Source organism: Chrysemys picta, chromosome 2 (assembly GCF_011386835.1).
Source record: "Chrysemys picta bellii isolate R12L10 chromosome 2, ASM1138683v2, whole genome shotgun sequence".
In the NCBI taxonomy this organism is placed as follows: domain Eukaryota; kingdom Metazoa; phylum Chordata; order Testudines; family Emydidae; genus Chrysemys; species Chrysemys picta.
The window spans coordinates 290,509,408-290,533,161 of NC_088792.1; the positions used below are offsets into that span (position 1 = coordinate 290,509,408).

Genomic DNA, 23,754 nt, shown 5'->3' on the forward strand with positions numbered 1-23,754 from the left:
GAGATGGCTGGGAGGCAGAGATGGCTCTGACCCCCCAAAGGGGGGGGCTGGGATGCCCTGGGACCCCAAGCTGGACCTAACTGAGGGGGGCCCTGTTGTCTGTGCCTGCAAGACCTGTCTTGGACTGTGTTCCTGTCATCCAAATACACCTTCTGCTTTACTGGCTGGCTGAGAGTCATGGTGAATCGCAGGAAGCCGGGGGTGCAGGGCCCTGAGTTCCCCAATACTCCGTGACAACTGGTGGCAGCGGTGGGATCTACTGCACCCCGTGGACGGCGCTTCCTGCAGTAAGTGACTGGGGAGCAGTAAAACGAAGGGGGATTGACGGGGACCAGGCCTGCTGAAGAGTGGGAGAGAGACGGTTATTACCCCTGGGAGTGTGTGACCAGCGAGAAGGACTTTTGCAGTAACAGGGTCCCCCGTGGGATCACAGCGAGTGGTCCCAGGGGCGGAGGAGTCTGCAGCTCGACCCTGGCAGAGAGGTGGTGACCTCGAGAAGGGCTGGCACACTAGGGGGCCCCCTGCAAACTGTGGGGAGCTGTGAGCACACAGGCCGGTGAGTGGCCAGCAGGAAGATGTATGCCAAGCGGCTTAAGAGCGACCTGGTGGAGCTGTGCAAGCAGAGGCGGCTGCGCATTGGGAGGCTCACCAAAGAACAGCTCATCGCCCAGCTGGAGGCGGAAGATCGCGCGAATGAACTGATCCCTGTGTCTCAGGGAAGCAGCCTGGCAAATGCAGCGCAGGCACCAGTGTCTGTCCCAGCTGGGAGTGGTCAGCCGGCTGCTGAGGGCTTCCCGAGACCCCTCCTTCCTATGCCTAGGGGAAGGGTGGGGAGGAGCCCAGCAAATACCGAAGGCGCCGTGATCCCCCCGGCCAGCAGGGGGTCCCCCCGGCGAAGCCCGCCGGCCAGCAGAGGAGCCTCCCGGCGACGTTCGGCATCCGGGGAGCGGAATTGGCTGGAATGGGAGAAAGAGCTAAAACTGAGGGAGCTGGAGGATCGTGAACAACAGAGACAGCATGAAGAGAGACAGCATCAGCGTGAAGAGAGACAGCGTCAGCATGAACGGGAGGAGAAAGAGAGACAGCATCAGCGTGAACGGGAGGAGAATGAGAGACAGCGTCAGCATGAAGAGAGACAGAGACAGGAGAATGAGAGACAGCGTCAGCATGAACTGGAACTGGCGAGACTGAGGGGCAGCGAACCCCCGGCTGCGGTGAGTGAGGGGGGACCCAGGACTGCACGGAGCTTTGATAAGTGCATCATGGCCCCATACAAGGAGGGGGAGGACATGGATGACTTCCTGGAGGCCTTTGAGACGGCCTGCGAGCTGCACCGGGTTGATCCCGCGGACAGACTCCGGGTCCTTACCCCCTTACTGGACCCCAAATCCGTGGCATTGTACCGCCAACTGGGAGAGGCAGAGAAAGGGGACTACGAACTATTCAAAAAGGCCCTGCTACGTGAGTTTGGGCTGACTCCTGAGATGTACCGGGGAAGGTTCCGGAGTCAAGATAAAACCCCTGAGATCTCATATCTGCAACTAGCCGTCCGCATGGAAAGATACGCCAGCAAGTGGGCTGGTGGGGCCCAGACGAAGGAGGACCTGATTAAACTGCTGGTACTGGAGCAACTGTATGAGCGGTGCCCATCCGACCTGAGGCTGTGGTTGGTGGACAGAAAGCCAGAGAACCCGCGACACGCCGGGCAGCTGGCTGATGAGTTTGTAAAGAGCCGGTCAGGGGGTGGCAGGGAGGAGCCCCAAAGGAACAGGCCCGCCGTGATGCAGAGAGAGAGTCACCCTGGGACCTCCCAAAGAGGGAATATGGGGAATCCCCTCCCACGGGGAATGCCCAGCGTCAGGGACAACCGACCGGCTCGAGGGGACCCACAGGACATGAGCTGCTATTACTGCGGCCGAAGAGGCCACGTTCGGGCCCAGTGCCCCAAGCTCAAGGACAGACTGAGCAGACCGAACCCGCATAGGGTTAACTTGGTAGAGGCCCAGACGGACGAGGGGCAGGCTTCTCACGCAAGAGGGGCTGGCAGCTTATCAACTGCTCAAGAGAGAGAAGGGCCCCAGGCCAGCTCCTCTAGGGGGCTGGATGCCCCAGACTCAGGGTTTTTGGTTTATACGGTGGGCGCGGGGCTGTCCCTCCGGAGAGAGTACCTTGTTCCCCTGGAGGTGGATGGGAGGAAGGTCAATGGATACTGGGATACGGGCGCAGAGGTGACGCTGGCCCGGCCCGAGGTGGTGGCCCCAGATCAGGTGGTGCCCAACTCCTACCTGACCCTGACGGGGGTGGGCGGAACACCAGTCAAAGTGCCCGTGGCAAGGGTACACCTGAAGTGGGGGGCCAAGGAGGGCCCCAAGGATGTGGGGGTACACCCGTATCTGCCCACTGAGGTATTGATGGGGGGGGACCTGGAGAACTGGCCAAGCAACCCCCAAAAGGCACTGGTTGTGACCCGCAGTCAGAGCCGGCGAGGGGCCCTGCGCCCTGGCCTTGGGGGGGGTGCCTTGCCTGAGGCGCAGGACCCTAACCTGGTGGGGAGGGAACGCCCAGGGACGCGGCTCAGGGAGGCTGCAGCTTCGGACCCAGCGGGCGAGAAAGAGCAGGTGGCCATCCCTGTCCCAGCTGCTGAGTTCCAGGCCGAGTTACAGAGAGACCCCTCCTTGCGGAAGATAAGGGACCTGGCCGACCTCAATGCGGTACAGACCATGGAACGAGGTGGCCGGAAAAGGTTCCTGTGGGAGAAGGGGTTCCTGTACCGAGAATGGGCTCCCCCAGGGAAAATGGAGTCAGGGGGGATCAGGAGGCAGCTGGTGGTACCCCAGAAGTATCGCCGCCAGCTGCTGTGCCGGGCCCATGACATTCCCCTCTCAGGGCACCAGGGAACCTGGCGTACCCAGCAGAGGCTGCTACGGAGCTTTTACTGGCCTGGGGTCTTTGTTACTGTCCGACAGTACTGCGGATCCTGTGACCCCTGTCAGAGGGGGAGGAAGGCCTGGGACAAGGGGAAAAGAGCTTTAGGACCCTTGCCCAGCATAAAGGATCCTTTCCAGAGGGTGGCCAAGGTTAAAAGGGCGGCTCTAAACCAAGAGAGCCCAAAGCACAGACCTCCAGACTGGAGCGCTGGGAGAAGACCACAGCCCAGTTGGAACCCCAGAGGTATGGGGGTGGGAAAAGGGCACAGGCCGCATAAACCTTCCCACATGCGAACTGCGAGTGCCATCAAGCACCCCCGACCTAAGGGGGGGCGTGGAACGGAAGGGGCCTGGTGTAATTCTCACCAAGGAACTGGAGGGATGCGGGGGCATCCATGGGAACGGGGGTAGGTTCGAACTTCCCCGGGTCACTGGCTAAAGTGACCCTGCTCAGTTCGGTCTCGAAGGGGGGAGAGATGTGACGAACTGGGACTGTTCTTGCTGGGGTGTGGGAATGCTGACAGGGGAGTGTGACTAGGATGGTCTGCATCGGGGGATGGGAGCCGGCCCAAGGGAACATACCTGAGCTTGTAACATGAGAACCCAGGAGGGGGTTGGAGGTCAGATGACTCCGGGGCCCGGGAAACTGAACAAAGGCTGTGGGAGGGGTCGCTGAAGGCAGAGTGCTGGAAGCAGGCTGGAAGGAGGCTGGAGAGATGGCTGGGAGGCAGAGATGGCTCTGACCCCCCAAAGGGGGGGGCTGGGATGCCCTGGGACCCCAAGCTGGACCTAACTGAGGGGGGCCCTGTTGTCTGTGCCTGCAAGACCTGTCTTGGACTGTGTTCCTGTCATCCAAATACACCTTCTGCTTTACTGGCTGGCTGAGAGTCATGGTGAATCGCAGGAAGCCGGGGGTGCAGGGCCCTGAGTTCCCCAATACTCCGTGACACCCCTACATACCTCCCTTCCCACATACCCTTTGCCCCACCTCCCTCCCCCATGATCCCAGCCCTCCTCCCTCCCCCACCTCTTGCAAGCCTCCCTCCCCCATGTCCCCTGCACACCTCCTTGGCGCTCTGCTTCGCTGGGAAGCTGGACGGCCAAGGGGCTGTCTGGCTGGGGTGCCGCACCAAGGCATAAGAAGAGCTGGTGTCTGTCCGGATGGAGTGAGGCCGCATCCCTTGCTGTGTTAGCAGGGGGCACTGAGGGCTGCTCGCGACAGGAACGTGCTCTCAGTACAGCCCAGGGTGGGAGCGGGAGGCCAGCTGCTGCTGGTCCCTGGGCCACGAGAGGAGCCATTGGGTTTGGCTGGTGTTACCAGGGAAGTGGTTTAAGCTGCACTGAGCACAAGCCTCCTATTCCCCGGGGCTGGCCCGGGCTAGCAGACCCCATCGCTGTGTGCCTGGAGATACCCAGCCCCGCGGGACATCTGGGGCAGAGCTGGGGACTGCCCCCAGCCCTGAGCCCGACCCACCAGCCCTGCTCCCAGCCCAGCCCTGGAGAGGGCTCCCAGTGTCCCCGTCTGGCCCCGGGGAGATGGGGTAATGGCCAAGGCCGCCCGCGCCGGGCTTGGGGCAGGGAGGAAGCAGGCCAGGTGTGCCCGGTGGGTTTATTGCTGGCAGCAGGAGGCCCCTGTGCTGCGGCAGGGCTGGCTGAGGGAGCCTAGGGGGCGGGGAGCCGGGGAAGCTGTGCGCCTTGCAAGCAATGGGGCTGGGCTGATGTGTCATCCCCAGGGGCGGGGAAGGGAAGGGTTTAAATCAGGCTCCCGGCCTAGGGCTCAGCCTGGTGCAGTGGCAGGACGGAGAGCACCTGCCAGCGTCTCAGAGGCTCGCCCAGCCCAGCCCAGCCCCAGCAGGTAGGACGGAGCCGGGCGGAACCGGGGAGGAGGGCACGGTGCTCGCAGTGCAGCTGCAGTCCTGGGGCGTTTGTGCAGCAATCAGAGCTTTGCGGCTGCCTCTGGCAGGGCTGCACCGGGGCAGGGGCAGGCGGGGAACCATGGACGCCTGGGGCAGGCTCCTGCCAGGGCCAAATGGTCAGGAGGAGCCAACTGGGGCAGCGCTGGGGTCCGACCCCAAAGGGGCCTGAGATGGAGACTCCTAGGCCATGGGTCTGGAAGGGCCCTGGTGGGTCAGCACGTCCCGCCCTGCTATCGCAGGCAGCCTCGTCCTTTCACCCTGCTCCGAAACGGCTCCTCCCGGGGGAGGCCTCGCGCCTGGGGCAAAGGGAGGGGGTCTAGCCCTGGCTGTATGAAATGCTCGACAAAACCCCGTAAAACAACGGATGTCTGGGGAGCGGGGCTGAGCCACAGGCAGGTCTGACTGGGGCAGCCGGGGCTCAGAGCCAGAGGGCAGGCTCTGGGGGGCAGTGCAGAGGCTAGAGACGTGCGTGCCCATGAGGCCCCGGGCTCCCCCGGGCTCTCGGGAGCTTTCCCCGTAGGGAACAGGCCCATGTGCTTAGCACGGCTGGCTGAACGTGTAACCCCTGTGCCCAGGCTCCTCTGCTCCTGCTCATGGGGTCACAGGCCTCTGCTGGTCCCTTACAGCCCACTTTGCCACCCGCTGCTCCCGGCAAACAGACCTGGGGCCAGATACTGCTCCTCCCGACTGCCCCGTGCCCCGGCTGCTCGTTCCCTTGTGCCCCCGCTGCTCACTGCCCCGTGCCCCTGCTAGTCGCTGCCCCCATGCCACCGCTGCTCACTGCTCACTTCCCCATGCCCCCGGCTGCTCGCTCCCCCGTGCCCCGGCTGCTCGCTCCCCCATGCCCCTGCTGGTCACTGCCCCCGTGCCCCGGCTGCTCGCTCCCTTGTGCACCTGCTGCTCACTGCCCCGTGCCCCTGCTGCTCGCTCCCCCGTGCCCCTGCTGGTCGCTGCCCCGTGCCCCCGCTGCTCACTCCCCCGTGCCCCGTGCCCCTGCTGCTCACTGCCCCGTGCCCCCGCTGCTCGCTCCCCCGTGCCCCTGCTAGTCGCTGCCCCCGTGCCCCGGCTGCTCGCTCCCTTGTGCACCTGCTGCTCACTGCCCCGTGCCCCCGCTGCTCACTGCCCCGTGCCCCCGCTGCTCGCTGCCCCATGCCCTCGCTGCTCGCTCCCTTGTGCACCTGCTGCTCACTGCCCCGTGCCCCCGCTGCTCACTGCCCCGTGCCCCCGCTGCTCGCTCCCCCGTGCCCCTGCTAGTCGCTGCCCCCGTGCCCCGGCTGCTCGCTCCCTTGTGCACCTGCTGCACACTGCCCCGTGCCCCCGCTGCTCACTGCCCCGTGCCCCCGCTGCTCGCTGCCCCATGCCCTCGCTGCTCGCTCCCTTGTGCCCCCGCTGCTCACTGCCCCGTGCCCCCGCTGCTCACTGCCCCGTGCCCCCACTGCTCGCTCCCCCGTGCCCCTGCTGGTCGCTGCCCCCGTGCCCCGGCTGCTCGCTCCCTTGTGCACCTGCTGCTCACTGCCCCGTGCCCCCGCTGCTCACTGCCCCGTGCCCCCGCTGCCCCCTCCCCCGTGCCCCTGCTGCTCGCTCCCCCGTGCCCCCGCTGCTCGCTCCCCCATGCCCCTGCTGCTCACTACCCCGTGCCCCTGCTGGTCGCTGCCCCGTGCCCCATGCGCCTGCTGCTCACTCCCCCGTGCCCCGTGCCCTTGCTGCTCGCTCCCCCGTGCCCCCTGCGCCTGCTGCTCGCTCCCCCGTGCACCTGCTGCTCACTGCCCCGTGCCCCTGCTGCTCGCTCCCTCGTGCCCCCTGCGCCTGCTGCTCGCTCCCCCGTGCCCCTGCTGCTCACTGCCCCATGCCCCCGCTGCTCGCTCCCCCATGCCCCCGCTGCTCACTGCTCCCGTGCCCCAGCTGCTCGTTTCCTTGTGCCCCTGCTGCTCACTGCCCCGTGTCCCTGCTGCTCACTCCCCCGTGCCCCATGCGCCTGCTGCTCGCTCCCCCAGTGCTCCGGCTGCTCGCTCCCCCGGTGCTCCGGCTGCTCGCTCCCCCCATGCCCCCGCTGCTCGCTCCCCTTGCGCCTCGCTCCCCCGTACTTATTTTACTAGTGGAGCTGACTCCAAACTGAATGTCAGCATGCTGCCCCCTGGCTGTTGGCTGGCGTGCGTGCGTGTGCTCTCTCGGTGCGCTGTGCAGGTAGCGGGTGCCACAGACCTCGACAGTACTACCCTGTTGGTTAAGTGCTGAAGGCTGCAATGGGGTCTGAGTAACGGCCGCCCAGAGCTGGGGCTTGGAGCTCTGCTGTTATCACTATTCCCAGCGGATACGGCAGCTGCTCATCAGCAGCCCGCGCTGTTACTCATACAGCTAGACCCCAGGCATGGTTTAGTGACAAAGGCACCCAGCCAGGTTTGTTGTCCCCTAGGCGCAGTCCCAGCGCCCTGTCTCTGTGGTTACAGGCACACTGACACACGCGTGCTTAATAGCAAGGAGTGGCTCAGTCAGCAGCGGGAATTTCCATCCCTGTTCATTGCTCTGTTAAACCATCGTCTCTGGTACCAGACTGGGATGTGACTGCGCTCAGGGGAATGGCTTTATGGAAATATCTGCTGCCTAGATATTGGCCAACTTCATGTACTGGGAAATGAACCTGTGAGCGTCTGCTTTACTCCATGGCCTGACTTCGGTCTCAGCCTCTGGTTCAGCCTCAGGTCTTGCACCAGGCCCAGTGCTCCAGGCTCTCTCTCCCTACTACACCTCTGTGGATGTGTCAGGCTGCGAGCTTCCCCCAGCAGTGACCAGCCCTGGCTGCGAGCTTCCCCCCAGCAGGGACCAGCCCTGGCTGCGAGCTTCCCCCCAGCAGTGACCAGCCCTGGCTGCGAGCTTCCCCCAGCAGTGACCAGCCCTGGCTGCGAGCTTCCCCCAGCAGTGACCAGCCCTGGCTGCGAGCTTCCCGCAGCAGGGCTCAGCCCTGGCTGCGAGCTTCCCCCCAGTAGGGCCCAGCCCTGGCTGCGAGCTTCCCCCCAGCAGTGACCAGCCCTGGCTGCGAGCTTCCCCCAGCAGTGACCAGCCCTGGCTGCGAGCTTCCCCCAGCAGTGACCAGCCCTGGCTGCTCCCGCTCCCCAGCAGTTCCACAGACAGGGTGAGGCTGGGAGGCAGCAGGGCGGGAAAGGCAGGTGGGGCTGTCCCAGGCTGCGGGGCCCTTTCCCACGTGACAGCAGCCAGCCCGGTCTGTTGTTCCCTACTGGGGTGTCCCGTCTGCTCCAGACTCTGCCACGCCCCCATCCTTGTGTGACCCCCGCGCAGACCATGGGGCAGCAGGTCAGTGCATGAGCCTGAGACTAGCACATCAACAGGCACAGCCAGCCAGGGGTCAGGGCCCCCTAGAAACACCCAGCATCACCCCCTTCTCTGAGCTCCCCCACATCACAGCTCCCTTGCCCCTCCCCCATCCACCATCAGCCCCTCTGCAGCCCCTCCCACACCCAACATCACCCCCCATCCCCTTCTCTGAGCTCCCCCCACATCACAGCTCCCTTGCCCCTCCCCCATCCACCATCAGCCCCCTCTGCAGCCCCTCCCACACCCAACATCACCCCCCCATCCCCTTCTCTGAGCTCCCCCCACATCACAGCTCCTCCCCTGCCCCTCCCACACCCAACATCACCCCCCCATCCCCTTCTCTGAGTTCCCCCCACATCACAGCTCCTCCCCTGCCCCTCCCCCATCCAACATCAGCCCCCGCTGCTAAGCTCCCTGCCCCGCACCCTTTCTCATCAATGGGCTTAAATTGCAACAAGGGAGGTTTAGGTTGGACATTAGGAAAAACTTCCTGTCCGGGTGGTTAAACACTGGAATAAATTGCCCAGGGAGTTGTGGAGTCTCCATCACTGGAGATGTTTAAGAACAGGTTAGACAAACCCCTGTCAGGGATGGTCTAGATCAGCGGTCGGCAACTTTTGAGAAGTGGGGTGCCAAGTCTTCATTTATTTACTGTAATTTAAGGTTTCACGTGCCAGTAACATTTTACATTTACAGGGGCCGACGGACGGAACCCCAGACCGGCAGTGGGCTGAGCCGCTCACCCTGCTGCTGGTCTGGCGTTCTGTCTACCGGTCCTTGCCAGGCGGGGTCCCGGCCACCGGCCCCGCTCAGCCCACTGCCAGCCCGGGGTTCCATCCATCCAGGCCGGCAGCGGGCTGAGTGGGGCCGGCGGCCGGGACCCTGGCTGGCAGCAGAGTGACACTAAAAATCAGCTCGCGTGCCGCCCATGGCACGCGTGCTGCAGGTTGCCGACCCCTGGTCTAGATCATACTGAATCCTGCCATGAGTGCAGGGGACAGGCCTAGAGCCCTCGTGTTCCTGCCAGTCCTACGGGTCTACGAGTCTCTATGGCTGCCCATGCAGAAGCCCCAGGTGCACCAGGCGTTACGGGGGCAGGGCTGTGGCGGGTGCTGCACTGGCTGCCAAAGCAGATCCCCCAATGGGCCCGTCTGGCCTGAGCTTGGGAACAAGCCGAGCCCACATGCACCCTCCTGGGAGCAGCTGGGGCGAGTCTGCACCTGAGGGAGTGGCAGGTGCTGGCAGCCTTTGAAGCCCAGCCAGGAAATTCCCTCATTTGCTAGGAAAAGTCAATTATTAAAAGTTTCCACGGGGCCAACACCCTTCGAGAGTGCTGAGAAGCATCCGCCCCCATCCAGCTCCTCCCTATTGCCCCCGCCCCCATCGCCTGGGACTGGGCACGCAGCCTGCTCTGCAGTGTGGCAACAGGAGAGCAGGCCTGAACCCACATGCCATCCCCAGCCCTCGCTGCTGGGCCAGGGTGCCCTGCCGGGACTGGCTGGAGAAACCCTGCAGGCAGGTCCCTCTGCTGGGAGAGGCCGGGCTGGAGGAACCGGGAGCTGCCCGTCTGCCCTGCTCCCCACAGCTCCCCCTCCTGGGAGCTCCCCCCTGCCCAGACCCCCCACAGCACCCCCTGCTGGGAACCCCCGCCACCCATACTGCTGCCCTGCCCCCATACAGCGCCCCCTGCTGGGAACCCCCGCCACCCATACTGCTGCCCTGCCCCCATACAGCGCCCCCTGCTGGGAACCCCCGCCACCCATACTGCTGCCCTGCCCCCCACAGCGCCCCCTGCTGGGAACCCCTGCCACCCATACTGCTGCCCTGCCCCCATGCAGCGCCCCCTGCTGGGAACCCCCGCCACCCATACTGCTGCCCTGCCCCCCACAACGCCCCCTGCTGGGAACCCCCGCCACCCATACTGCTGCCCTGCCCCCATGCAGCGCCCCCTGCTGGGAACCCCCGCCACCCATACTGCTGCCCTGCCCCCCACAGCGCCCCCTGCTGGGAACCCCCGCCACCCATACTGCTGCCCTGCCCCCCACAGCGCCCCCTGCTGGGAACCCCCGCCACCCATACTGCTGCCCTGCCCCCCACAACGCCCCCTGCTGGGAACCCCCGCCACCCATACTGCTGCCCTGCCCCCATGCAGCGCCCCCTGCTGGGAACCCCCACCACCCATACTGCTGTCCTGCCCCCATACAGCGCCCCCTGCTGGGAACCCCCGCCACCCATACTGCTGCCCTGCCCCCATGCAGCGCCCCCTGCTGGGAACCCCCACCACCCATACTGCTGCCCTGCCCCCCACAGCGCCCCCTGCTGGGAACCCCCGCCACCCATACTGCTGCCCTGCCCCCATGCAGCGCCCCCTGCTGGGAACCCCCGCCACCCATACTGCTGTCCTGCCCCCCACAGCGCCCCCTGCTGGGAACCCCTGCCACCCATACTGCTGCCCTGCCCCCCACAGCGCCCCCTGCTGGGAACCCCCGCCACCCATACTGCTGTCCTGCCCCCATACAGCGCCCCCTGCTGGGAACCCCCGCCACCCATACTGCTGTCCTGCCCCCCACAGCGCCCCCTGCTGGGTTCTGCGGTCTCACACTGTCCCTGCCTGACCTCACCTCTCTGTGTGGCTAGGAACGGGGGCTGGGTTAGCTCACAGAAGCCCTCAGGGTCCTAGTGCAGCTGCAGGAAGAGCCCGTAGCTGGCCTTGCACCCTGAGCAGTAGCAGGCAAAGCCCCCCGGGCCCAGCACGGCCCTCGCGGCATCCAGCCCTGGTGACTGGGGCGAGCGCCATGCACGGGCAGGGCCGTGCCCAGCCCAGAAGCTGGCAGGCCAGTTGGGCATCGAGCCTGGTCCTGGGTCCGGCAGAGGAAGCGTCACATCTTTTAAGCCGCAGTCCATGGGGCAGAGGGAGGCCCCTGCCCAATTCCAAGCCTGCCCCCCTCCCTGCCCAGCGTTTGTCCCGTCCCTGCATGGTGTCGGGCTGGGGGGTGATGGGTTCCCTGAGACGGACTCACACTACGCTGGGCTGGGGACACAGAATGCTGCAGACAGGCCTAGGGCTCCCGGGACTCGTTTGTGGTCTTGTGCATCTCGCCGTGTGTGCCAGTGCGGCCATGTCTGCCCAGGGCTGTTTACACAGCACACGCTGGGCTCAGTCAGAGTGACAGTAACCGACGGCACCGCCCATTGGACACGGAACTAGGCCGCAGCCCTGTGCAAGCGTGGCCAGTCCCACCCCGGGATCCCCTTAGCACAGCCCGGATTCTGCAGCACAGAGACAAGGGACTTGCCCAGCACACACAGCAACACAGCTGGAAACAGTCCTGGCTCCCAGCCCCACTGCTCTAACCACTAGACCCCACTCCCCTCCCAGAGCTCGGGAGAGAACCCAGGAGTCCTGGCTCCCAGCCCCACTGCTCTACCTACTAGGCCCCACTCCCCTCCCAGAGCTCGGGACAGAACCCAGGAGTCCTGGCTCCCAGCCCCACTGCTCTAACCACTAGACCCCACTCCCCTCCCAGAGCTCAGGATAGAACCCAGGAGTCCTGGCTCCCAGCCCCCCTGCTCTAACCACTAGACCCCACTCCCCTCCCAGAGCTCGGGAGAGAACCCAGGAGTCCTGGCTCCCAGCCCCACTGCTCTACCTACTAGGCCCCACTCCCCTCCCAGAGCTCGGGACAGAACCCAGGAGTCCTGGCTCCCAGCCCCACTGCTCTAACCACTAGATCCCACTCCCCTCCCAGAGCTCGGGATAGAACCCAGGAGTCCTGGCTCCCAGCCCCCCTGCTCTACCTACTAGACCCCACTCCCCTCCCAGAGCCAGGGCTAGAACCCAGGAGTCCTGGCTCCCAGCCCCCCCTGCTCTACCTACTAGACCCCACTCCCCTCCCAGAGCTGGGGATAGAACCCAGGAGTCCTGGCTCCCAGCCCCACTGCTCTACCTACTAGACCCCACTCCCCTCCCAGAGCTCGGGATAGAACCCAGGAGTCCTGGCTCCCAGCCCCACTGCTCTAACCACTAGACCCCACTCCCCTCCCAGAGCTCGGGATAGAACCTAGGAGTCCTGGCTCCTGCGGGCTGCACCCTGGTCAGCCAGGCTCTCATGCAGTCTCCAGGCCGGGCACACGCAGGGAGACACTGGTAAATAGTCTCTGTGATCTGCACAGGGCAAACCCAGGCCCGTTCTGGCCAGGCAACTTCCTGCCACGAAAGGGGCATGCACAGGATTGTAGGGCTCATATCACTGGGGGCTGCCGGAGCCCCCCCCCGCGGGGAGCTTCCCCAGAGAGATCCAGGACTTCCCGTGTACTGGGGGGGGTGGGAGGGGGAAGAGAAGAGACAGGGAAAAAGAACTAGAGCCAGAGCGAGAGAGCAACAGGGCCCCTGGGCGGGGGGGAGGGTCACCAACCTTCTACTTGCACAGAACCGAACACCCTTACCCCGCCTCTCCTCCGAGGCCCCGCCCCCTGCCCCGCCCCTCCACCGAGGGTGCAGACTCTGGGGTGGGGCTGAGGGTTTTGGGGTGCAGGAGGGTGGTCCGGGCTGGGATTGAGGGGTTCAGAGGGCGGGAGGGGGATCAGGGCTGGGGCAGGGGATTGGGATGGGGGGAGGCTCAGGGGTGCAGGCTCTGGGCGGCGCTTACCTCAAGCAGCTCCCAGAAGCAGCGGCATGTCCCCCTCTGGCTCCTATGCAGAGGCGCAGCCAGGCGGCTCTGCGCGCTGCCCCGTCAGCAGGAGCCACCCCTGCAGCTCCCGTTGGCCACAGTTCCTGGCCAATGGGCGCTGCAGGGTGGTGCTTGGGGTGGGGCAGCATGCAGAGCCCCCTGGCTGTCCCTACGTGTAGGAGCTGGAGGGGGGACATGCCGGCTGCTTCCCGGGAGCTGCAGAGCCTGCCAGCCCTGCTGCGTAGCGCCGCCAGCCGGACAATCCACGGCCCGGTCAATGGGAGCTGCAGGGGCAGCACTTGCAGGCATCGTGCAGAGCCCCCCGGCCCCTATACCTGGACCGGGTGGGCCAGCCTCTCTGTACAACTCAGGGCATCCTAAGCTCAGCTATCGCGATGAACATATGGGTCCTACTGGGGCGATCAGGCCCCCCCGACACGTAGCAAAGCCAGACCCCGCCCCAGAGAATCCCGGTCTAGGCTCAGGCAGGACCCAGCAGGTGGGGGTGGCTCTGGACTGGAGGAGGAGGTGACGGCAGTGCTGGGTGCTTCAATGCGGGGGGAGAGGCCCTGTGCACAGCTCTGGGGCGCGACCTCACTGGCTCGGAGCAGGGCGACCTCCAGGCCACTGCGGGGGCTGAGCCGGGACAGCAACGTCTCTTTGGCTTGGAGAAGCGGGAGCTGCTCTCAGGGCGATGGCGCCGGCTGGGCACAGCTCCCCCCAAGGGGCGCGGCGGAGGGGCAGGGACTCAGCGGTGCCCCAGAGAGGCCGGCGGGAACAATCCTGCCCCGGAGCCCAGCTGGCTGGTGCCCTTTCTCCAGCCCTGGTAGAGTCTGAGACCCTGCAGCTTGTCCAGCCTGGGCCCCGCACGCAGGCCTAGAGGCGCCAGTTCTCAGCGGGCGTCTTCCTGGAGCTTTGGTCACACCACACAACCTGGAATTCCTGGGGCCGTGGACAGCCCTGGAGTGTTGGCACCCGAGGCAGCCGTGCTGGCTCTGCCCTACGGAGCAGGAAGCCGGCACGCGGTGATGACCCATTTCCCTTTGCCAGGGGACATGCAGGCCGGCTAATGGCAGCTGCCTAAGGAGGTGCCCAGTGTCTCTTTCAAGTCCCATGGGTGGCTACATGACACTGCTTGGGGGCATCTCCTCCCAGCATCTCGTCCCTTCCCCAACGCTCCCCGTGTGGGGCGGATCGCCGGGCTCCTGCGCGGGGGGAATCGCCAGGTTTCTGCGCGGAGTGGATCGCCGGACTCCCTGCGCGGGGTGGATCGCCGGGGCTCCCTGCGCGGAGTGGATCGCCGGACTCCCTGCGTGGGGCGGATCGCTGGGCTCCCTGCGCGGGGTGGATCGCCGGGGTCCCTGTGCGGGGGGAATCGCCGGGTTCCTGCGTGGGGCGGATCGCCGGGTTCCCTGCGCGGGGCGGATCGCCGGGGCTCCCTGCGCGGGGCGGATCGCCGGGTTCCCTGCGCGGGGCGGATCGCCGGGGCTCCCTGCGCGGGGCGGATCGCCGGGTTCCCTGCGCGGGGTGGATCGCCGGGGCTCCCTGCGCGGGGCGGATCGCCGGGGTCCCTGCGCGGGGGGAATCGCTGGGTTCCCTGCGCGGGGCGGATTGCCGGGGCTCCTGCGTGGGGGGGATCGCCGGGGTCCCTGCACGGGGCGGATTGCCGGGTTCCCTGCGCGGGGCGGATCGCCGGGCTCCTGCGCGGGGCGGATCGCCGGGCTCCCTGCGCGGGGGGAATCGCCGGGCTCCTATGCGGGGGGGATCGCTGGGGTCCCTGCGCGGGGCGGATCGCCGGGTTGCCTGCGCGGAGCAGATCGCCAGGCTCCTGCGTGGGGCGGATCGCCGGGGTCCCTGCGCGGGGTGGATCGCCGGGGTCCCTGCGCGGGGGGGATCGCCGGGGTCCCTGCACGGGGCGGATCGCCGGAATCCTGCGCGGGGCGGGTCGCCAGGTTCCCTGCGCGGGGGAGGGGGGGCGGGAATTGCCTGGTTCCCTGTGTGTCTGCCAGGAGTGGAGTGGATCCTCACGGTGGGCGGCTGAGCCTCTCCCCGCCACTCCTGAATTCCAGGCCTCTGCACACGGTTCCTCTCCTTGTGGCGCAAACAGTGTGGGGCTGGGAGAAGCCTGGATTCCACCACCCCACCCCTCCCCGCCCGTGAACCTTTCACAAACAGCAGCCCACAAATGGGGTGGAAGCAGCAGAGGGGAGGGAACGGGAGGGGACCGGAGGGGAGCTGCCAGCTGGACCCACCTCTCAGCCTGTGCTGAGCCTGCGGCTCTCTGGGCAGGGGCTGTCGTCACCCCTGGCCCTCGCTGCTGCCCCAGAGACCAGGCCCAGGCAGCTCCCTGCTCCTGCCCCCCCCCCCCACCCGGGGTAGCTCTCAGGGGTGGAGGGGCCTGTGTGAGGACCCGAGTGAAACAATTCTCCCAAGAAGGCAGGGGACTGGGAGCCAGGCCAAGTGGCGGGGGGGGAGGGGGGGGCACTGGGGCAGCTGGAGACTCCTGGTTGCAGTTGGGTGAATTTCAGGTTATTTTCTCCTTTCTAAGGAGAGCTGAGACACAGCGACCCCATGAAGTGCTCAGATAAAACCCTGCCCGGGCTGGGCAAGGGGCTGCCCCGACTTGGTCCCCATGAACGTGTACGCCGGCCTTGCCCTTCTCTTTCAGCGCCTTCCCCCTCCCCCGCCGCCAGGGCGTCTGCCTTTCTCTGCCCGCCCCCCTCGGCCACAAGTGTAACCCATCTGCCAGGCAGCGTTGGCAGCATCGCGCGCTGGGTTCAATATCTGGGGGGTCCTCTTAACGTTACAGAACAGAACCGACTCGAGCCCCGAGCCAGAGACCTGGGGACCAGGCCCCGGGCATCTCTCAGAGGCAGCGCTGGGTCTGCATGTACCAGAGTAACTGTTACTAAAAGGGAGCGGGAACCTGGCATTCGTTTGGGAAAACACCAACAATGCCAAAGTACGGAAACCCCGTAAACGCCCGCCCTGTGGTGTCACAGGCAGTGTCTTTTGCCTCAGTTTCCCACCCTGCTGGGTGACAGTCCAACAGCCAAATGTCCCTTCGACACACCACTCCCCTTTCCCTCTGCTGCACCCACTCAGTGTTGGCTGGCTGAAGTCCCAGAATCCAAGGGGGGGGAGGTCCCGGGGGTCACCTCTTGCCCCTGAGGGGGCTGGTGGTCGAGCGGTGCCTCCGCTGTGGCTGCAGGCTCTGCCCCCATCACTGCTGCTCCGCCGTCACTGCTGCGTCTAACTGTGATGCCATGGGCTGGCTGTCCATCGCCTCGTCTACCTTGTCTGTCCCCCAGCCCAGGTCTCGGGTCACCCCTCCACCCCACGTCCCAGCCATCTGATCAGTGGGTCCAGCTCTGGCCATCCGAGAAAGCACCAGGATTCTCAGATGGCGCTGGTCAGGGGGACGGCACCTGCCAGGAACCGACCCAACCGCTCTGTCTCTCCCTCGGTTTCGGCATCACTTCCCGCTTAGTGCGTGTGGTTAATCAGGGTGACCCCCCATTGGGGCCCATTCAGTGCAGTTCTGCTGCATGTACTCGCCCACCAAGGAAAATAACTACATTGCTCCTGGGCTAAAGGGAAGCTTAAACCCAAACCGGGCACCTTGGGCTGCTGCCCAACACTGTGGCATTTAATTTCAAAAGGGGGAACTATGCAAAAATGAGGGGGTTAGTTAAACAGAAGTTAAAAAGTACAGTGACTAAAGTGAAATCCCTGCAAGCTGCATGGGTGCTTTTTAAAGACACCATAATAGAGGCCCAACTTCAATGTATACCCCAAATTAAAAAACACAGTAAAAGAACTAAAAAAGAGCCACCATGGCTTAACAACCATGTAAAAGAAGCAGTGAGAGATAAAAAGACTTCCTTTAAAAAGTGGAAGTCCAATCCTAGTGAGGCAAATAGAAAGGAGCATAAACGCTGCCAAATTAAGTACAAGAATGTAATAAGAAAAGCCAAAGAGGAGTTTGAAGAACAGCTAGCTAAAAACTCCAAAGGTAATAACAAAATGTTTTTTAAGTACATCAGAAGCAGGAAGCCTGCTAAACAACCAGTGGGGCCCCTTGATGATCGAGTTACAAAAGGAGCGCTTAAAGACGATAAAGTCATTGCGGAGAAACTAAATGGATTCTTTGCTTCAGTCTTCACAGCTGAGGATGTTAGGGAGATTCCCAAACCTGAGCTGGCTTTTGTAGGTGACAAATCTGAGGAACTGTCATGGATTGAAGTGTCACGAGAGGAGGTTTTAGAATTAATTGATAAACTTAACATTAACAAGTCACCGGGACCAGATGGCACTCACCCAAGAGTTCTGAAAGAACTCAAATGTGAAATTGCGGAACTATTAACTAAGGTTTGTAACCTGTCCTTTAAATCGGCTTCTGTACCCAATGACTGGAAGTTAGCTAATGTAACGCCAATATTTAAAAAGGGCTCTAGAGGTGATCCCGGCAATTACAGACCAGTAAGTCTAACATCGGTACCGGGCAAATTAGTCGAAACAATAGTTAAGAATAAAATTGTCACACACATAGAAAAACATAAACTGTTGAGCAATAGTCAACACGGTTTCTGTAAAGGGAAGTCGTGTCTTACTAATCTATTACAGTTCTTTGAAGGGGTCAACAAACATGTGGACAAGGGGGATCCAGTGGACATAGTGTACTTAGATTTCCAGAAAGCCTTTGACAAGGTCCCTCACCAAAGACTCTTACGTAAATTAAGCTGTCATGGGATAAAAGGGAAGGTCCTTTCATGGATTGAGAACTGGTTAAAAGACAGGGAACAAAGGGTAGGAATTAATGGTAAATTCTCAGAATGGAGAGGGGTAACTAGTGGTGTTCCCCAAGGGTCAGTCCTCGGACCAATCCTATTCAACTTATTCATAAATGATCTGGAGAAAGGGGTAAACAGTGAGGTGGCAAAGTTTGCAGATGATACCAAACTGCTCAAGATAGTTAAGACCAAAGCAGACTGTGAAGAACTTCAAAAAGATCTCACAAAACTAAGTGATTGGGCAACAAAATGGCAAATGAGATTTAATGTGGATAAATGTAAAGTAATGCACATTGGAAAAAATAACCCCAACTATACATACAATATGATGGGGGCTAATTAAGCTAGGAATTAAGTTAGGAAAAAGATCTTGGAGTCATTGTGGATAGTTCTCTGAAGATGTCCATGCAGTGTGCAGAGGCGGTCAAAAAAGCAAACAGGATGTTAGGAATCATTAAAAAGGGGATAGAGAATAAGACGGAGAATATATTATTGCCCTTATATAAATCGATGGTACGCCCTCATCTCGAATACTGCGTACAGATGTGGTCGTCTCATCTCAAAAAAGATATACTGGCACTAGAAAAGGTTCAGAAAAGGGCAACTAAAATGATTAGGGGTTTGGAACGGGTCCCATATGAGGAGAGATTAAAGAGGCTAGGACTCTTCAGCTTGGAAAAGAGGAGACTAAGGGGGGATATGATAGAGGTCTATAAAATCATGAGTGATGTGGAGAAAGTGGATAAGGAAAAGTTATTTACTTATTCCCATAATACAAGAATGGGGGAGAAGGTGACCAACCCTCTGTGGAGAAAGAAGTGGTTCGGGACTATTTAGAAAAACTGGACGTGCACAAGTCCATGGGGCCGGATGCGCTGCATCCGAGGGTGCTAAAGGAGTTGGCGGGTGAGATTGCAGAGCCATTAGCCATTATTTTTGAAAACTCATGGCGATCGGGGGAGGTCCCAGATGACTGGAAAAAGGCTAATGTAGTGCCCATCTTTAAAAAAGGGAAGAAGGAGGATCCGGGGAACTACAGGCCAGTCAGCCTCACCTCAGTCCCTGGAAAAATCATGGAGCAGGTCCTCAAGGAATCAATTATGAAACATTTAGAGGAGAGGAAAGTGATCAGGAACAGTCAGCATGGATTCACGAAGGGGAAGTCGTGCCTGACTAACCTAATTGCCTTCTATGATGAGATAACCGGCTCTGTGGATGAGGGGAAAGCAGTGGATGTGTTATTCCTTGACTTTAGCAAAGCTTTTGATACAGTCTCCCACAGTATTCTTGCCGCCAAGTTAAAGAAGTATGGGCTGGATGAATGGACTGTAAGGTGGATAGAAAGCTGGCTAGATCGTCGGGCTCAACGGGTAGTGATCAATGGCTCCATGTCTAGTTGGCAGCCAGTTTCAAGCGGAGTGCCCCAAGGGTCGGTCCTGAGGCCGGTTTTGTTTAATATCTTTATTAATGATCTGGAGGATGGTGTGGACTGCACTCTCAGCAAGTTTGCAGATGACACTAAACTGGGAGGCGTGGTAGATACACTAGAGGGTAGGGATCGGATACAGAGGGACCTAGACAAATTAGAGGATTGGGCCGAAAAAAACCTGATGAGGTTCAACAAGGACAAGTGCAGAGTCCTGCACTTAGGACGGAAGAATCCCATGCACTGCTACAGACTAGGGACCGAATGGCTAGGTAGCAGTTCTGCAGAAAAGGACCTAGGGGTCACAGTGGACGAGAAGATGGATATGAGTCAACAGTGTGCTCTTGTTGCCAAGAAGGCTAACGGCATTTTGGGCTGTATAAGTAGGGGCATTGCCAGCAGATCGAGGGACGTGATCGTTCCCCTTTATTCGACATTGTTGAGGCCTCATCTGGAATACTGTGTCCAGTTTTGGGCCCCACACTACAAGAAGGATGTGGAAAAATTGGAAAGAGTCCAGCGGAGGGCAACAAAAATGATTAGGGGTCTGGAGCACATGACTTATGAGGAGAGGCTGAGGGAACTGGGATTGTTTAGTCTCCAGAAGAGAAGAATGAGGGGGGATTTGATAGCAGCCTTCAACTACCTGAAGGGGGGTTCCAAAGAGGATGGAGCTCGGCTGTTCTCAGTGGTGGCAGATGACAGAACAAGGAGCAATGGTCTCAAGTTGCAGTGAGGGAGGTCCAGGTTGGATATCAGGAAAAACTATTTCACTAGGAGGGTGGTGAAACACTGGAATGCGTTACCTAGGGAGGTGGTGGAGTCTCCTTCCTTGGAGGTTTTTAAGGCCCGGCTTGACAAAGCCCTGGCTGGGATGATTTAGTTGGGAATTGGTCCTGCTTTGAGCAGGGGGTTGGACTAGATGACCTCTTGAGGTCCCTTCCAACTCTGATATTCTATGATTCTATGATTCTATGATAAGAACTAGAGGTCACCAAATGAAATTCAGGGCTGGCTTTAGGCCGATTCAGCCAATTCGGGCCCCGCGCCTAAGAGGGCCCTGCAGCTGCCCACCCCGCCCCTGCCCCCAGCTCACTTCCCCATCCTCCCCTCCCCTGAATGCTCCGCCCCCCTGCTCCTCCCCCTCCCCTGCTTCCCACGAATCAGATATTCGCGGGAAGTCTGAAAAGAAGCAGGGGCAGGCGGGCAGCAGCAGGTAATCTGGGGCGGGGGGGTGCGAGGAGGGCTCCGGGGAGGCACGGCCCAGTCCGGCACCAGCCGAGCCCCCTGGCCCCAGGGGCTCTGGCTCCAGCCCAGCTTGGGCCCCGGGGCACCAGTCCCGGTTCTGGCCAAGCGCACCGGCCCGGCCCCGCAGCTCCAGGCCGGCCCCGGCTGAGTCCCCCGGCCCCAGCCCGATCGGCTCTGGTTCCAGCCCGGCACGGGCCCCGGGGCACCGGCCCCGATTCCAGCTGAGCACGCCGGACCAGCCCCGCGGCGCCGGCCCGGTCCCGGCGCCGGCCGAGCACCCCCGGCCCAAGCGGCTCCAGCCCCTGTCCGAGTGGTTCCAGCCCCGGCCGAGCAGTTCTGGCCCGGCCCGGCTCGGGCCCTGGGGCACCGGTTCCGGCTGAGCACTCCCGGCCCGGCCCCGTGGCTCCAGCCCGGGCGCCAGTCGAGCACCCCCGGCCCCGGCGGCTCTGGCTCGGGCCCTGGGGCGCCGTCCCCGTCCCGGGCTGAGTGCGCCGGCCGGCCTCGGCCCCGGCCGAGCGACTCCAGCCCGGCCCCAGCCGAGCAGTGCCGACCGAGCACCCCTCGACCCGGCCCGGACCCAAACCCCGCAACCCCGGCCTGATTCCAGGAATCAGGCCCTGCTCTTGCTAAGGCCGGCCCTGATGAAATTAATAGGCAGCAGGTATAAAACAAATACAAGGAAGGGGAGAAGCTGCTTCTGCTGCCCCAACGCTGTCCCCGGGACACTGGCCAGGACGCCAGCCTCCCAGGGATGCCCCTTTCAAAGCCCAGCTCTCCGTACCAGACAGCCCCCCGCTAACCCTGGGCCGGCTGCCGGATGCTCAGCTGCGAATCCCCCAGCCTCGGCACTGGCTCCTGCAAACAAGGCAGCCACTGCGCCAGGGCCAGCAGGGAGAGCACAAATCCCCAGTGTGGGGGCCTGGGCCCACAGGTACAGCCCAGGCTGGACTGTCACTGAGCCGCCAGCATCCGTCCCTGCCCTGATTCCGCACGCTCACGGGGACCTGTCCCAGCCTGCCCCGGCCCATTCCCCCGCGCCGATCGCTCAGCCGGGAACCCGCCCCAGCCTGCCCCAGTCCATTCCCCCCACCGATCGCTCAGCCGGGAACCCGCCCCAGCCTGCCCCGGCCCATTCCCCCCCGCCGATCGCTCAGCCGGGAACCCGTCCCAGCCTGCCCCGGCCCATTCCCCCCCGCCGATCGCTCAGCCGGGAATCCGCCCCAGCCTGCCCCGGCCCATTCCCCCCCGCCGATCGCTCAGCCGGGAACCCTTCCCAGCCTGCCCCGGCCCATTCCCCCGCGCCGATCACTCAGCCGGGAACCCGCCCCAGCCTGCCCCGGCCCATTCCCCCGCGCCGATCGCTCAGCCGGGAACCCGCCCCAGCCTGCCCCAGTCCATTCCCCCCACCGATCGCTCAGCCGGGAACCCGCCCCAGCCTTCCCCGGCCCATTCCCTCCCCACAGATTGCTCAGCCGGGAACCCGCCCCAGCCTGCCCCGGCCCATTCCCTCCCCACAGATCGCTCAGCCGGGAACCCGCCCCAGCCTGCCCCAGTCCATTCCCCCCTGCCGATCGCTCAGCCGGGAACCCGTCCCAGCCTGCCCCGACCCATTCCCCCCCGCCGATCGCTCAGCTGGGAACCCGCCCCAGCCTGCCCCGGCCCATTCCCCGCCGCCGATCGCTCAGCCGGGAACCCGTCCCAGCCTGCCCCGACCCATTCCCCCCCGCCGATCGCTCAGCCGGGAACCCGCCCCAGCCTGCCCCGGCCCATTCCCTCCCCACAGATCGCTCAGCTGGGAACCCGCCCCAGCCTGCCCCGGCCCATTCCCCGCCGCCGATCGCTCAGCCGGGAACCCGCCCCAGCCTGCCCCGGCCCATTCCCTCCCCACAGATCGCTCAGCTGGGAACCCGTCCCAGCCTGCCCCGGCCCATTCCCTCCCCACAGATCGCTCAGCTGGGAACCCGTCCCAGCCTGCCCCGGCCCATTCCCCCCCGCCGATCGCTCAGCCGGGAACCCTTCCCAGCCTGCCCCGGCCCATTCCCTCCCCACAGATCGCTCAGCCGGGAACCCGCCCCAGCCTGCCCCAGTCCATTCCCCCCTGCCGATCGCTCAGCCGGGAACCCGTCCCAGCCTGCCCCGACCCATTCCCCCCCGCCGATCGCTCAGCCGGGAACCCGCCCCAGCCTGCCCCGGCCCATTCCCTCCCCACAGATCGCTCAGCTGGGAACCCGCCCCAGCCTGCCCCAGTCCATTCCCCCCACCGATCGCTCAGCCGGGAACCCGCCCCAGCCTGCCCCAGTCCATTCCCCCCCGCCGATCACTCAGCCGGGAACCCGCCCCAGCCTGCCCCGGCCCATTCCCTCCCCACAGATCGCTCAGCTGGGAACCCGTCCCAGCCTGCCCCGGCCCATTTCCGACCCCCCCAGATGGCTCAGCCGGAAACCCGCCCCAGCCACCTCCAGCGCTCCTCGCTCCAGGGGGTTTCCGGCTTGCTTTGCCCTCCCCCCCCCGGTGCTGCTGTGCTCTCCATCCCCACCCTCGCATCAGGAGAGACGGTTCGTGTCTCAGCCTGAAGCTGCTGCTTGTACAGGGCAAAGGGGGTCAGCGAGCCCATTCCCGCTCGTCTCTGACACCTCTAGGCCCCGCCGTGTCCCTTCTCTGGCCACGCTGGTGGATACACAGGAGCAGGGCTTGTGGGGAACGGGTGCCTCCACACAGGGCAATGGCCTTGCGGCCGCACAGACACCCCCAACAGGCTCCTCGCACGGCAGGCCCATGTCAGTGCACTGGGCCAGCATGTGCCGTGCGAGGACAGTGCGAGGGTGGGGGCTCAGGGGAAAGGGCCAGTGCAAAGGCAGGGACTCGGAGAGAAGGGGCAGCGTGGGGGCAGGGCCTCAGGGGGAAGGGGTGGCACAAGGGAAGGGCTTCAGGGGAAGGGGCGGGGCTTCAGGGGAAGGGGCGGGGCTTCAAGGAACAGGGCTTCAGGGGGAAGGGGTGGCCCACCATGTTTAGGGGCCTTCTGCTGCTCCTGCTGCTAATCCAGCCCACGGCGGGAGAGATGGGAGGAGAGTCTTGCCTCTGGCATTTCTTGTCTCGCTCTCACTGTTGTCTGGATGCCCCCAGCCCAGGGGGCTGCACTGGCTCCGCTCCCTGCCTCTAGTCCAGTTCCTGGCATTGTGTCTGCGGAGATACTTCTCTTGTCCACATGTACCATGAAAACTGCACGTGCCCGTGCACATGAGTGAGGCCCCACGGTCACCGGAGGGGAGCGCAGCAGCTTCAGGCTGAGACACCAACCGTCTCTCCCTGATGGGAGGGTGGGGATGGAGAGCACAGCAGCACCGGGGGTGGGGGTGGGGGGAGCAAAGCCAGCCGGAAACCCCCTGGAGCGGGGAGCGCTGGAGGTAGCTGGGGCGGGTTCCCGGCTGAGCGATCGGTGGTGGG

At 63.3% G+C, this 23,754-nt stretch overlaps 1 protein-coding gene across 1 annotated transcript in view; it reads left to right on the forward strand.

Moving 5' to 3' along the window:
- Positions 1–4,689: 4,689 nt before the first annotated feature.
- Positions 4,690–23,754, forward strand: part of EPPK1 (epiplakin 1) — a 42,527-nt gene continuing 23,462 nt past the window's right edge. The window contains exon 1 of the mRNA XM_065586421.1: positions 4,690–4,782. The gene's annotated coding sequence lies outside the window, so the exon portion shown is untranslated. The remainder of the gene's footprint in view (positions 4,783–23,754) is intronic.